This window comes from Dromiciops gliroides, chromosome 1, assembly GCF_019393635.1.
Source record: "Dromiciops gliroides isolate mDroGli1 chromosome 1, mDroGli1.pri, whole genome shotgun sequence".
Taxonomy (NCBI): domain Eukaryota; kingdom Metazoa; phylum Chordata; class Mammalia; order Microbiotheria; family Microbiotheriidae; genus Dromiciops; species Dromiciops gliroides.
In genome coordinates, this window is record NC_057861.1 from 558,052,402 (window position 1) to 558,067,160 (window position 14,759).

General features: G+C 35.3%; 1 pseudogene; it reads left to right on the forward strand.

Annotated features, from left to right (window-relative positions):
* Positions 1–4,264: 4,264 nt before the first annotated feature.
* On the forward strand, positions 4,265–7,533 carry LOC122751682 (annotated as a pseudogene).
* Positions 7,534–14,759: the final 7,226 nt, after the last annotated feature.

Genomic DNA, 14,759 nt, shown 5'->3' on the forward strand with positions numbered 1-14,759 from the left:
TACTGAAAGAAGGGAGGGTGCAAGTAGGGGAGGAAAGGGGAAAGAAAAGTGAGGGGGGCAGATAAAAGGGAGGGCAGATTGATGGAGGAAGTGAACAGAAGCAAAACACGGGTGAGGAGGAATAAGGTGAAAAAAGAAAAAAATTACAAAAGAGAAAAGAGGATAGAGGAAAATAGACAATTAGTAATCATAACTGTGAATGTGAATGGGATGAACTCTACCATAAAACAGAGGTGAATAGAAGAGTGGATTAAAAAACAGAATCCTACAAAATATCGTTAACAAGAAATACATTTAATTCAGAAAGATACACACAGATTAAAGGTAAAAGGTTGGAGTAGAATATATTATGCTTCAGCTGAAGTAACAATCATCTCAGACAAACAAAAGCAAAAATAGACCTAATTAAAAGAATTAATTAATAGACCTAATTAAAAGACCTTCCTAAAAGCTACTATAGACAATGAAGTCATATCAATACTAAGCATTATGTGCCAAGTAGTATAGGATTCATAATTTTAGAGGAAAAGTTAAATGAGTTAGAAGAAGAAATGGACATTAAAAATCCACTAGTGGGGGACCTTAACCTCCCCCTCTCAGAACTAAGTAAATCTAACAACAAAATAAATAAGAAAGAAGTTAAAGAGGTGAATAGAATGTTAGAAAAGTTAGATATTGTGGACCTTAGGAGATAAATGAATTGGAATAGAAATGAATATACCTTTTTCACAGTGATACTTGGCACCTACATAAAAAGGGACCTCGTATTAGGGCACAAAAAACTCAAAATCAAATATATTAAAAAAAAACCCAGAAATCATAAATTAATCCATTTCAGGTCATTAAGCAATAAATATTACATATAATAAAGAGCCATAGAAAGATAGCCTGAAAAATAACTGGAGTCTAAATAATCTCATGCTAAATAATGAGCAGGTTGGGGCACCTGGTTGGCAATAGATAAAGCACTGGCTCTAGATTTAGGAGGACCTGAGTTCAAATCTGGCCTCAGATGCTTGACGCTTACTAGCTGTTTGACCATGGGCAAATCATGTAAACCTCATTGCCCTGAAAAAAAAAAAGAATGAACTGGTCAAACAACAAATCATAGAAAAAATCAAGGACTTCATCAAAGAGAATTTTTAAAAATGAGACAAAACACCAAAATTTATGGGAAACATCCAAAGCAGTTCTTAGGGAAAGTTTTTTCTCTCTAAATGCTTACATGAATAAAATAGAGAAAGAGGATATCAATGAATTGGGCATACAACTGAAAAAGCTAGAAAAAGAACAAATTAAAAATACCCAATTAAATACTAAATTAGAAATTCTGAAAATCAACAGAGAGATTAATAAAATTGAAAGTAAAGAAACAATAGAATTAATAAATAAAACTAAGAGTTGGTTTTATTCAAAATCAATAAAATAGATAAACCTTTGGTTAATTTGATTAAAAAGAAAGAAGAAAACCAAATTACCAGTATCAAAAATGAAAGGGATGAATTCACCAACAATGAAGTGAAAGTTAAAACAATAACTAGGAGTTTTGCCCAACTATTTGCCAATAAATTTGACAAGTTAAAGGAAATGTATCAATATTTACAAAAATTTAAATTGCCCAGATTAAGAAAAGAGGAAATAAAAGACTTGAATCACACCATTTTACTAAAAGAAATTTAACAAGCCATGACTGAACATCCTGAGAAAGAAACCTCCAGGCCCAAATGGGTTTACAAGTGAATTCTACAAAATATTTAAAGAACACTTAATTCTAATACTATATAAACTATTTGGGAAAATACGCAAAGACTGAGTTCTACCACATACTTTTAATGACATAAATATGATATTGATACCTAAGCTTGGAAGAACCAAAACAGAGAAAGAAAATTATAGACCAATTTCCTTAATGAATATCAATGCAAAAAAATTAAATAAAATTATTATAAAAGAAATTACAGCAATTTATCACTAGGCTAATACACTAAGACCAAGTGGAATTTATACCAGGAATGCAGGACTGGTTAAACATTAGGAAAACAATCAACATAATTGACCATACTAATAATAAAACTAAACAAAATCATATGATTATCTCAATAGATGCAGAAAAAGCTTTTGACAAAGCAATCATTATTTAAAACACTAGAGAGCATAGAAATAAATGGGGCTTTCCTTGAAATAATAAAACCTAAAACCATCTGCAAATTTTGTATCTAATATGGAGGTTAGAGGCATTCCCAATAAAATCAGGGTGAAACAAGAATGTCCATTATCATCTCTATTATTTATTATTGTACTGGAAATGTTAGCTTTAGGAAAAAGAGAAGAAAAAGGAATTGAAGTAATTAGAATAGGCAAGGAGGAACCTAAGCTATCATTCTTTTTTTTTTTTTTTTTTTTGGTGAGGCAATTGGGGTTAAGGCACTTGTCCAGGGTCACATAGCTAGTAAGTGTTAAGTGTCTGAGGCTAGATTTGAAATCAAGTCCTCCTGACTCCAGGGTCAGTGCTCTATCCACTACACCACCTACCTGCCCCTCAAGCTATTACTCTTTGTAAATGATATGATGGTATGCTTAGAGAATCCTAGAAAAACAAATAAAAAACTATTGAAACAATTAACAATTTTAACAAAGTTTCAGAATATAAAATAAATCCATATAAATCATCAGAATTTCTATACATGACCAATAAAGCCCAGCCACAAGAGATGGGGCGATCCCATTTATTTATTGATGTATCTATTTATCTATTCATTCATTCATCCATCCATTTATTTATTCATTCATTTATTCATCTATTTATTTATTTATCTATTCATTTATTTATTTATATATTTATTTATTCATCTATTTATTTGCTTATATATCTACACATACATTTATTTATTTAGTCATTCATTCATCCATTTATTTATTATTTATTCATTCATTCTTTCATTTATTTATAGATCTGTTCATTCATTCATTCATTCATTTATTTATTCATGTATTTATTCATTTATCTATTTGTTTGTTTGTTTATTTATTTAGCAGGGCAGTGAGGGTTAAGTGGCTTGCCCAGGGTCACACAGCTAGTAAGTGTAAAGTGTCTGAGGTCACATTTGAACTCAGGTCCTCCTGAATCCAAGGCCATTGCTTTTTTTCACTTCACCACCAAGCTGCACTCAGAGATTCCATTTAAAATAACTGTAGGCAATATAAAATATTTGTGAGTCTACTTGCCAAGACACACCCAGTTACTCTATGTGCACAATTACAAAACACTTCTCACACAAATAAAATCAGATTTAAATAATTGGAAGAATATCAATTGCTCATGGTTAGGCCGAGTTAATATAATAAAAATGACAATTCTACCTAAATTAACTTACTTATTCAGTGTCATATCAACCAGACTACTGAAAAAATATATTTTATGGAGTTAGAAAAATTTTAATTTGGAATAGCAAAATATCAAGACTATCAAAGGAAATAATGACAAAAATACACAGGACTGGGGCTAGTCATACCAAATCTAAAGTTATATTATAAAGTGGATGTCATCAAAGCTATGCAGTATGGGCTAAGAAATAGAGTGTTGTGTCAGTGGAATAATTTAGGCATATGAGTGAAAGTAATGACTTTAGTAAACTGCTGTTTCTTAAACACAAAGACTCCACCTTCTGTGAAAAAAACAAAAACCACCTCACTATTTGACAAAACTGCTGGGAAAAATAGAAGATAGTATGGCAGAAACTAGGTATAGACCAACATTTTACATCATATATAAAAAATAAGGTAAAAATGTGTACATAACTTAGACAAAAAGGGTGATATAGGTAAATTAGGAGAGGAAGGAATAGCTCACCTGTCAGATCTATGGAGAGGAAAAGAATTTATTACCAAACAAGAGATAGAAAACATTATGAAATTCAAAATGAATAATTTTGATTATATTAAATTTTTTTTTAAATGTAGAAACAAATGTGATACAGCCTATATTAGGAGAAAAACAGGAATCTGAGAAAGAAGTTTTATGGTCAGTGTTACTGATATAGGTCTCATCTCTCAAATATATAGGGAATTTAATCAAATTTATAAGAAAACAAACCATTCCACAATTGAAAAATGGTCAAACGATATGAACAGCTCCTCCACGGGGCTGAGTCCAGTGCTGGCAGTGGCATCAGCATCGGGATATCTGCTGGCCCCTGGGAGGGGAACAGAGAGAGAGCGGGTGAGCAAGCTATAGGGCGGCGGGGAGGGAACATTGGTCCCGGCCATGACGGAGGAGCTGCAGCAGGAGGACGCGGCCAGCGAGGCGGAGAGCCATGGCTCGAGCTGCCAAATGCTATTAAATCAATTGAGGGAACTCACTGGAATCCAGGACCCCTCCTTTCTTCATAAACCTTTGAAGGCTAGTAATGGTGATATAACCCAAGCAGTAAGCCTTCTCACTGATGAAAGGGTTAAAGAACCAAGCCAAGACACCACTGCTGCAGAACCGTCAGAAGGAGAAGGGAGTGCTGCCAACAAAGTAGTGCCAACAAAAGTAACAGATCCAACACATGATAATAAAGATGATCTTCAGGCAGCCATTGCTTTGAGTCTGCTAGAGTCGCAAAAATTTCAAACTGATGGAAGGAATCACAACAGGTCTCATGAAGCAACTACTGTTGCAAATAAGCGTTCAAAGAGGAAGCCTTGTGAAGTCTGAGGAGAAAATTCCAACCCGAATAACTGGAGGAGAGTGGATGGTTGGCCCATTGGACTGAAAAATTTTAGCAATACCTGTTGGTTTAGTGCCATCATGCAGTCTCTGTTTCAATTATCTGAATTTCGAAGGCTTGTTCTTGGCTACAGTCTTCCACAAAATATACTTGAAAATTGCAGAAGCCACACAAAAAAAAGAAATATTGTATTTATGCAGGAGCTTCAGTATTTGTTTGCTGTAATGATGGGATCAAATCGTAAATTTGTAGAGCCTTCAGCAGCCCTGGATCTCTTAAAGGGGGCATTCTGATCAGCTGATGAACAACAGCAGAACTTTAGTGAATTCACCCACAAGCTCCTAGATTGGCTGGAGGATGCATTCCAACTTGCTGTTAATGTCAACAGCAGTCCCAGGAACAAACCTGAAAACCCATTGGTGCAGCTTTTCTATGGCACTTTCCTGACTGAAGGGGTTCATAAAGGTAAAACCTTTTGCAACAATGAAACCTTTGGCCAGTATCCTCTTCAGGTAAACGGTTATTGGAACTTAGATGAATGTTTGGAAGGAGCCATGGTGGAGGGAGAGATTGAGATGCTTCCTCCTGATCATTCAGTGAAGTATGGACAAAAGCGATGGTTTACAAAGCTACCTCCAGTACTGACCTTTGAACTCTCCAGATTTGAGTTCAATCAGTCCCTTGGTCAACCAGAGAAAATTCACAATAAGATGGAATTTCCTCAGATTATTTATATGGATAAGTATATGTATAACAGCAAAGAATTTATTCGGATTAAGAGAGAACACATTCGGAAGTTGAAAGAGGAAGTTAAATTTCTGCAGCAAAAATTGGAAAGGTATGTGAAGTATGACTCTGGCCCAGCTCGATTGCCCCTTCCAGACATGTTGCAGTATGTCCTTGAGTTTGCCAGCTCCAAGCCTGCTGAGGAATCATCTCCCTCTGGCCAAGCCTCATCTCTCCACTGCCCCATTTCTGACCTGACAGCCAAGAAGAGTATTAGAGCAGAAGAATATTCTGGCAAAGTTGAAGTTCCTCTATCCTCTTTGGAAAAAGATAATTTACTACAAACTGATCTGATAAATAAACCATTTACATCTTCCCAACCTTCAGTTAAAATGCCTGAGCACCCAGCTCCACGAACAATCACTGAAGAGGAAATGAACTTTCTTAAGACCTGTCTTCAAAGGTGGAGGAGTGAGATTGAACAACATATACAAGATCTAAAGAACTGTATTTCAAATACTACCCATACCATTGAGCAAATGTACTCTGATCTCCTTTACCAGGTGCCTTATTGCTTGCATACAGTTCTGGTTCATGAAGAACAAGCAAATGCTGGATATTACTGGGCCTGCATCTATAATCAACCCCGAAATATTTGGCTCAAGTACAATGACATCTCTGTGACTGAATCTTCCTGGGAAGAACTTGAGAGGGACTCCTATGGAGGCCTGAGAAATGTTAGTGCTTACTGCCTGATGTACATTAATGACAAGCTGCCCCACTTCACTGCAGATGCAACAGCAACTGAAACAGATCAGATGCTGAAAGAGGTGGAAGCCTTGTCTGTAGAACTTAAGCATTATATCCAAGAAGATAACTGGAGATTTGAGCAGGAAGTTGAGGAATGGGAAGAGCAACAGTCCAGCAAGATCCCTCAGATTGAATCCTCCACCACCGTTGAGTCACAGGATTTCCCAGACACTTCACAGGAGCCATCCCTGACCCCTTCCCATGGTGTTCGGTGTTTGTCATCTGAGCATGCTGTAATTGCAAAGGACCAGACAGCACAGGCTATTGCCAACACAGCATATGCCTATGAGAAAAGTGGCATGGAAGCAGCTCTGTCAGAGGCATTCCATGAAGAGTATTCCAGGCTATATCAGCTGGCCAAAGAGACCCCTACTCCTCACAGTGATCCTTGTGTATTTTTTCCAAAATGAGGCTTGAAAATGAGTGGTGGAGTGGACTCTTCTGGAACAGTTTGCAGATAAAAACCTCAGCTTAATGAAATATAAATTAGTATCATGAAGGTGGCTCAAGCTAAATTAAAGGATATTGGCCCAGATGACATGAATATGAAAGAATACAAGAAATGGAATGAAGATTACAGCTTGTTTAGAAAAGTATCTGTATATCTTTTGATGGGCCTGGAGCTCTATCAGAATGGGAAGTGCGATGAAGCTCTTTCCTACTTGGTGAATGCATACCAGAGTAATGCAGCCCTGCTTATGAAAGGGCCTAGTAGAAGAGTGGAGGAATCAGTGATCACTTTTTATCAAAGAAAATGCCTTCTGATACTGAACAGTATGGCAGCTTCTCTGTTTGAATCCAATGAGGAGCTCAATGTGACTGAAGGCATCAATGTCATGAATGAGTTGATCATTCCTTGCATTCATCTCATCATAAATAATGACATCTCAAAGGATGACTTGGCTGCTATTGAGATCATGAGGAACCAATGATGCTCTTACCTTGGGCAGGATATTGTGAAAATCTCCAGCTAAGGCTCAGGGAGTTTCTCCCCTGGCTTTTAGACCCCTCGGTGGAAATCATAGTCTTTAAAGAGCCTCCAACCATCTGCCCCAATTCTCCCTATGACCTCTGTAGCAGGTTTGCTGCAGTCATGGAGTCAATCCAGGGGGCTTCAGCTGTGATGGTGAAGTTAGCCTCCTACTGCTCATGGCCCAACATGGTCTTTGTTCACCCAGCTGCTGCACAGAATCATGTTGTTACAGTTTTCACCTCAGGGAGGGAAATAATTGGACAAGTGAGATTTGGATCCAAACCCAACTGTTCTGTGTGTGTAGAGGATTAAAAGCAATATTGCACTTTTGAGGTACAGAGTTTTAAGAGCTATTCTCCAACAAGGGGAAAGAACCACTACCAACGTCACAGCTTCTTACAGGAAACTTTGCACGCCTATTGTACCCACAAAAATGCTTGGACTTGTCTAAGCCACTTGCAGATTTTTTTAATGTCCTCCAGGCATAGATATTTTTGACAGCAGAGTAGAATAGTGATTCAGAGCTTAACTCAGATGAGCAGCTACCAGTTATTTTATCAAATACGCACAATAGCCACCTTTAAAATTCTTAATTGCAAGAGATAGAATAAACACATGCCCAGTGTTCTGACAGGAGATGTCAGAATTGGGTTGTTGAAGAACTGTTGGCCTCTAGGTGTTGGGTAGCACATGGGACTACTGTGCATGTCACTGAGATTAATGTCACAAAGGAAGATGCCTCTTTATGTTTTTACCTCTTTTAATTTTCTGAAATAAGTCAGAAAACCTCACACTTGGCTCTGATTGAGTGAAAGAGACAAAAACATTGACTGTATGTGGAACAGCATTTAAACTTGACTACCCACAGTAATATTTTGATGATAGTTTACCATTTAGAGATTTTCTAGCATTTGAAAATATTTTACTGATATCAATAGTAGGCATCCAGGGTGAATTCAAGCACAAATGAACATTTTAACCTTTTATTTTTCCTGAAGTATGGAGATTATGGGGAAAAATTCCTAGCTGACCATTTTTTAAAGTCCCCTGTTTGGGTATTGTGTTTTAACCAAATTGTAAGGATAAATGGCTAAGAGATAGGAAGGAAGAACACTTGATACAACTATGCAGATATTATAAATGTGCAATAAAAGCATTTGTTTAAAAATGATATAAACAGGCAGTATTCATATAAAGGAATTAAAGCTATCTCTAGCCATGTGGAAAAATGTACTAAATAACTATTGATAAGAGTAATGTAAATTAAATCAACATTGTAGTACCAATTCATACCTATCAGGTTGGTTTATATGACAAAAAAGGAAAATGATAAATATTTGAGAAGATGTGGGAAATTTGGAACACTAATGTGAACATCTGATCTAACCATTCTGGAGAGCAATTTGGAAGTTTGCCCAAAGGGCTATAAAACTGCATAACCTTTGACCCAGAAATACCACTTCTATTTCTGTATTCCAAAGAGATCATAAAAAATGGAAAAGGATGTACATGTACATACATATTTCTAGCTGTTCCTTTTGTGGTGGCAATGATTTGGAAACTGAGGGGATATCCATCAATTGGGGAATGACTGAAGAAGTTGTATTATATGAATGTAATGGCATAGTATTGTGTTATAAGAAATGATGAACAGGCAAATTTCAGAAAAACCTGGAAAGACTGAAATGGACTGAAAAATGAAAAAAATGGACTGAAGTGAGCAGGACCAGGAGAACATTGTACACAGTAACTACAACATTGTGTTATCAGCTGTGATAGACTTGGCTTTTCTCAGCAATACAATGATCCAAGATGATTCTAAAGGACTCATAATGAAAAAATGCTCTCCACATCCAGAAATAGAACTGTGGTATCCAAATACAGATTGAACAATAATATTTTTCACTTTTTTCTTTCTTAAGATTTTTTCCTTTTGTTTTGATTCTTATTTTACATTGAAGTATGTTTGGCTTTTTTTGGTTCTGTTTCAAGTTTTATTTTTATTTTTTTCAATCTTAATCACATTTTATTTTTTCCAGTTACATGTAAAGATGGATTTTAACATTTGTATCTATACCATTTTGAATTCCAATATTTTTTTCTATCTTTCCCTCCCCTCCTACTTCCCAAAGACAGAAAGCAATATGATATAGGTAATATTTGTACAATCACATTAAACATATTTCTGCATTAGTCATGTTGTGAAAAAAGAATCAGAACAAAAGGGAAAAAGCTCAAAAAATTAGAATTCTAATGGTTCAATCTTCATTCAATTTCCACATTTCTTTTTTTTGTGCATATGGACAGCATATTCCATCATGAGTCCTTTGGACTCATTGGATCATTGTATTGCTGAGAAAAGTGGTCTATAACATTTGATCATCACAAAATGCTGCTGTTACTATGTGCAATGTTCTCCTGATTCTACTCACTTCACTCAACATCAGTCCATTTAAATTTTTCCAGGTTTTTTCTGAAATTTGCCTGTTTATCATTTCTTACTGCACAATAGTATTCCATTACATTCATATAATAACCTGGTCATGTTATTGCTGAGTCAAAGGGTATGCATAGCTCAATAGCCCTTTGGGCATAGTTTCAAATTGCTCTCCAGACATTAGTTTTAGCTGCTCTCTCCCCCTTACCAGAAACCAGCCTGGGATGAGCCTTAAGCTTCACAAAAGGAATGACTGATCCTTCTGATTAGGTAGGGGAAGAAGCACAACCAGATGGTTTGATTTGATCTCACAAGCACCCCACAAGTCATATCACTCAATGGAGCTGAATGATGCTAAACAATTAGCTTAGATCAATGTGTGGTGACCTGCCTCTACCAAAAAAGAGGATAAAATCCCTAGGCACAACAGGGTCTCTCTCTTGTCTCTTGTTTCTCTTTTTCTTGAGACTTTTTTTAAAAACTCTCCATGCTGGGCATGTAATTATTTAGGCCTGTAAGCCTGTGACTACTGTGGAAGTCAGGGATACACATGGTCAATACTTTATTAATATGTGATATAAATTAATAATAAATGATTGCTCCCCAAATTGTTGCAATAGTGATTAATTTATAAGTAGCAATATTTTAGAAAACCCAACCTCGTCCCCCATTAATTTATATAACACGGGTTGGATAAGCTCACAACTCCTGCAACAATGAATTAGTGTTCCAATTTTTCCACAGCTTTTCCAATATTTATTATTTTCCTTTCTGTCATATTAGCCAATCTAATAGGTGTGAGGTAGCACCTGAGAGCTATTTTAATTTGCATTGCTCTAATGAATAGTGATTTAGAGCATAATTTTTCATATGGCAATAGATAACTTTGATTCTTCATATGAATACATCCTGTTCATATCTTTTGACAATTTCTCAATTGGAGAATGACTTGCATTCTTATAAATTTGATTTAGTTCTCTACATATTTTAGAAATTTCTTCATTCCTTTTCCTCTTTCATGACTAATAAAATACTGTCATATTATTTAAACCATTTTATAATGTGAAGGACTTTGCTAACAAGAACCTTCTTTTCTAGATTTTCAATAGGTGTTTCTATAAACCTACAGGTGTTTCTTTCCAAAATTATGACTTCAAGTATTTTCCTGGTAGTTTTAAAATTACATATCTAAGGGATGTTTTGGTTAATCCTTATCTTGGAAGGTCTTGGGATCAATGATTTATATATATATATATAAGGAAACTTAGAAGCCATCCATTCCAACAATTGTTTTATAATCAAGGAAACTGAATCTCAAAGAGGTTGATTAATTTGGTCAACACCAGAAAAGTAGACATGAGAAAATCTAGTATACACACTCAGTCTTTCTGATACCTAATTGAAAACTGTTTTCCCAGCATAGAAATATGTAACATATTAGAGGATCTAATCATAAATAGTTACAAAACATGCTAAACTTCTTTTCAATCCATTTATAAAGTCAGATTCCCAAAGTTGATATGAGGTAAAATTATGACATAAATAGAACTGAACATCCAGCTCTTTGTCTTTTCACTTTTTTCATCAAATATTGAGAGTTTACAGGATCCTGTAACTTCAGGCATCTAAAGAGGATGATAAATACCAGGGCTAGAGCAGGTATGTAAATTTATACCTAAGTTTCTGATCTTGACTTCTTGCCTTATTTTCTCTTCCTCTATTTCTGCACCATCTTTTCCCTTTACACACAAAGACACACAAAGAATTACAGACACATAATATGTCAATCTATATACTATCTATATATTTATCTGTCTATCTTTACTTATTTTTCCCTATTATCTATACCTAGGAACTGCATTAAATTTATTAGTCTCCACTCATATTCCCAGGGAAAGAATGTAGCAACATCAACTTTTCTTTCCCATGCACTTGCATATGATGGTACTTCTTTCTTGTCCTGCCATGATTCATATAACACATAACCATCTGTCTTTACAAATCTTCTTCCAAGTAGCTTGTTTACATGTGGGGAAAAACAACTAGATTGTTATGTCAGGCAAGAAGGGATGTGCCAGTTTTTTGCTGCTATTCAGTAGTAGAAAGAAATGTGTGCCAGTTAAATCAGATTAAATTTATGTGTGGTAGTATTCTTAAGGGGGAAGGGAATACATGCTAGTATATTGAACTATAAGGGTGGGGTATACATTAGGATAATTTGAGGAAACAGCTGAATATAGATATACTGATATATTCAGAGAAGGAAATGTGTGTGTGAGTGTTTTATACTTATGGGGGGATTCAATTTCATTATACTCAGTGGAAAAGGAAATACGCACTTAATTAAGTCTTAGTTATCACAACTTTAAAATGGGAGAGGGAAAAATGGGAGGGGGGCTTCAATCTTTAAATTTGTATTCTTCTAAGTTAGAATAGAGTTAGAGGTGAATAAATTAAGCATTGGGGAAATGGAGCCAAGATGGAAGAGAAAAGCCAATGATGTGGCTGAGCCTTTCAAATTCCTAGAAATACCTTTATATAATGCCATCAAACAAGTACTGGAGCAGCAAAAATAACAAAAGGAGGACATTAAACAAAATAGAAAACTTTCAAACATTCCTGGTGAAAAGACCAGACCTGAATAGAAACTTTGATTTTCAAATACAAGACTCCAGAGAAACATAAAAAGGTAAACAGGTAACTGGAATCATAAGGGATTTAATAAGGTTAATCTGTTTAAATTCCTACCTGGGAAGATGATCCTTACAACTTATAAGGACTTTATAGGTCATGTAGAAGGACTATATGTAGACAATGGGCACAGGAGTGACTTTAATATGAATAGGTAATATCTAAAAAGATAAAATTAAGCTGTGAGAGAAGAATATAATGTGATAAAGGGAAATTAATAGGTATAATGGAGTATATTATCTCACATAAGAGAGATAATAAAATGCTTTTACAGTGGAGAGGAAGATGTTTGAGGTGAGGGAGACTGAGTGAGCCTTACTCTCAAAAGAATTGTCTCAAAGAACTAATAACGTACACCCTCAATTGCATATAGAAATCTATCTTACCTTGCAGGAAATTAGGAGAAGGGGATAATTAAAGGGTATGTGTGTGTGTGTGTGTGTGTGTGTGTGTGAGAGAGAGAGAGAGAGAGAGAGAGAGAGAGAGAGAGAGAGAGAGAGAGAGAGAGAAAGAGAGATAGAGGAGAAGGAAGGGCAGATTGGGGGAGGTGGTAGTCAGAAGCAAAACACTTGAGCAAGGAGAGCATGAAAGGAGAGAGAAGAAAATAAAAGGACTTGGGAATAGGATGGAGAGAAATAGAATTGGCAATTATAACTATGAAAAACATTTGAAGCAAGCCTCAAACAAAGAGAACACAAAGACATTTATTTAAAGAAGAGACATTCCCCAGCTGATAAATAATCAAAAGATATGAACAGTTTTTGATAAAGTAATCAAAGCTGTCTATAGCCAAAAGGAAAAATTCTCTAAATCATTATTGATTGGAGAGATACAAGTTAAAACAATTCTAAATTCCTACCTCATACTTACTAGATTGGCTAATAGGACAGAAGAGGAAAATGAGAAACATTATAAGGGGCATGGGAAAAATGAAACATCAATGCCTTTTTGGTGGAAATGTGAAGCAATTCAGAACTATGCCCAAAGGACCAAAAAATCATGCATACCCTTTGATTTAGAAATACTAAGCCTAGGTCTGTATCTAAAAAGAAATAAAAAAGGAAAAGGAGCTACATATAAAACTGTATATGTATATATATATATATATATAATATACACACATATATACATATATGTGTGTATGTGTATGTAATGTGTATATATAATGCTATTTTCTCTACATTCATATATACATACAAACATGCATACATACATACACTCATAATTCTAAAGAATGTTTACATTAATAGTAGAACCCATTGAAAACATCAATACTTCAAAATTGACAATAACCATTTTAGCAGAGACCAAATATGACATACTTACTAAAAGTATGTTCAACCAATGTTCTTTCTAACAATAGCACAGAATAATGATTTATATGTTTACAGAGAAAGATGCTCAAAATCACATTAGTTTGTACTTCACAGAGTCATCACTACAATAGTATAGTACCTCTTCCTGGACCATTGTAAAGGCACTCAGCATCATAGATTTCAACCCAAAGATCTGATTTATTTAGGGATGGCATTTCTCCAAAGAAAACCCAAACCCAAATGAAAATGTAGACAAAAGCAAGAAAATTATGTATCACATCAGTATATCAAATATATCACATTAAGGACACATAAATGTTTATCTTTTGTATCTAGGCAATGGACAGGTATCTAAAGGAAGAAACCCAGGGTGAAGGAATGGAAGTAGAATGGGGATGGAGAACCATATTTTGGAGGGTTTCCTGAAGGACATGGACAATAGTGTGTCAGGCACTGTGCTAAGGACTGAGGATAAAAATGGAAGGCAAAAGATGGTCCCTACCCTCAAGAATATTACAATTTAATGGAAGAGGCAACAAACAAACAAACATGTACAAACAAGCTGTGTGCAGGATAAGTAGAAAGTAAGTGTAAAAAGGAAGGCACTAGAATTAAGAGAAGTTGGGACAGACTTCCTATAAAAGATTGGACCAACTAATGCACCAACTGAGAGCTGGAATCTCATGGTTGTATAAAAGCTACAAGGTCAGTGTCACTGGGTGAAAAAGTATATGATGAGAAGTTAGGTATTAAGTAGACTGAAAATGTAATAAATGCGTTGAATGTCAATCGGATGACTGTATTTGATCCTGCAGATGATACGGGCCCACTTGATTTCAAAAAGTAGATAAGAATATCTCTCAGTTGGTACAATTTCTGTCTCCCATGCCCGAAGATTCTCCCTCCTAAACTCTACTTGCTGACTTGCTTTCAGACCTAACTCAAGTTCACTGCCTCCAGAACATAAACCCTTGATTTTATATAGAAAACATAGATCTATCAAAATAAGCTCAGCACTATTCCCTGTACATGGGAGACAATCAGCTTATTGATTAGTTGATTGATTGAATGAATATTGATATTATATTTCTGAA